Raw genomic sequence first — 1,666 nt, 5'->3', positions numbered from 1 at the left:
AAGTCTAAACTTTGTGAGTTCTTTTTTTGTAATTTGGCCACGTTAACGCTCCTTTTCGATCAAAGTTAGTCTTAACTGTGATCATTGCAAAATATTACTGACCGTTTATTACTGATTTGAGAAGAAAACACAAAAGTAGAAACGCTTTTTGAATAACTATTTTGGTCATAGTAATCGCGTCAAATTCTACTGTGATTCAGCTGTTGTGACTGAAAAATTTTTGACAGCTCGTTTGTTTTGGTTCGAACACAGCTGGAAGTACGGGCAAATGTGCTAGTGCAAAAAGGTAAGTTTTTCGGTGTTTTTCACATATTTGCAGTGAAAAACGCATAGATATATTATCGCAAATAGATAATTCTTTGTTTGTTTCAGTTTGCAGCAGTGCCGCGAATGAAAAGGCAGCAAAAGGGCACCAGTGAAAAGGGAACTATTCGGTGTACGTGCATGGAACAGGTTGGTTTTATCGTTAATATTTCGAGCAATTTCGCTGTACTAACTCATAATTCTTTCCTCAGCAGGGTTGGACCATGAGGACAATAAGGAGGAAACCGTGGAAGAGGCAGAATCGGAGCGCGGAAGAGCCTTTTATCCGTCTCGCCCCACCGGCAGCATATCATCGGCAGCACCCCAACGAGGGATGACACTCGCAGTGTTCGATAGAGTAAGTTATTCGTGAAAGTGTAAGAAATTTAATGTATAATCATGTGTATGTATATAATGAATAAAACAGTTGATACTTATAAACTTTCCGATTTGGGTGTTTTTTGCGCTGAAATGCGCACCGGACATTTTGGGTAGTCCGGTGCGACACGAAAAAAAGGGAATAGAGAATATGAAGAAAACGTAGCGTGACATACCAAAAAGTCACGCTGCGACGTTACACTTTTCGGCTCGAATTGGGCTCGGATTGAATGAATTCGAGCCCAATCCGAGCCGAAAAGTGTCGTGCGACCATGCGATTTTGCCCGCTGGGGCATCCGTGTTATGGAGCAGAAGGTTGGCGATGAAGAGGGATTGGGCAAGCGAGTAGCGGGACACTATTGGAGATAGCCCCAACATTTCTGAACTGTATAGTGTAGACCTCCTGTGGCGCAGTCTTCCCTCGAAGTGTGTGCGCAGCCTAAGCTCGAAGCTCGTCAAATATGACATCTGTCAAACGAAACGTGATTAAAGGACTTCATCGTCGGAAGTGAACCGAATCAGATGTCTTATGTTTATGTCCCTTCTGTCTTTTTCCACGTGTTGAATTCTTCCGTCTTCCGTCCCGTGTTTTACAATAGCATAGTATTTACTGAAATTCACGTAACACATCGCTCAATAAGTTCGCAGGATGACATATAGATGGCGAAACAAATACAGAATCCTTATGATTTTTAGACAGTACCAACCTTCAAACGATATCTGTCAAAGTTTCATGACATTCGGACTATTATTTACCAAGTTACAGTGTGAACAATTCAATCAACTTTTGTAAATTGAAAAAAATGGAAAATCAGAATTTCGTGTGCTCATTAAGCATTGCTTTGTGATGGGAAATAATACCGTGCAAACTAAACAGTGGCTTGACAAATGTTATTCGGACTCTGCTCCATCGAGGCAAATGGTTGAGAAGTGGTTTCGTGACTTTAAACGTGGTCGTACGAACACCGATGATGCTGAACGTTCC

The 1,666-nt window shown here is 41.5% G+C and overlaps 1 long non-coding RNA gene across 1 annotated transcript; it reads left to right on the top strand.

The window, feature by feature from the left end:
* Positions 1-230: 230 nt before the first annotated feature.
* On the top strand, positions 231-688 carry LOC131214722 (uncharacterized). Its single transcript, XR_009157047.1, has 3 exons — positions 231-286; positions 373-453; positions 519-688. It is a non-coding gene; the product is annotated as an uncharacterized LOC131214722 (long non-coding RNA).
* Positions 689-1,666: the final 978 nt, after the last annotated feature.

This window comes from Anopheles bellator, unplaced genomic scaffold, assembly GCF_943735745.2.
Source record: "Anopheles bellator unplaced genomic scaffold, idAnoBellAS_SP24_06.2 scaffold02062_ctg1, whole genome shotgun sequence".
NCBI lineage: Eukaryota > Metazoa > Arthropoda > Insecta > Diptera > Culicidae > Anopheles > Anopheles bellator.
This window is presented reverse-complemented; position numbering and strand designations above follow the sequence as displayed.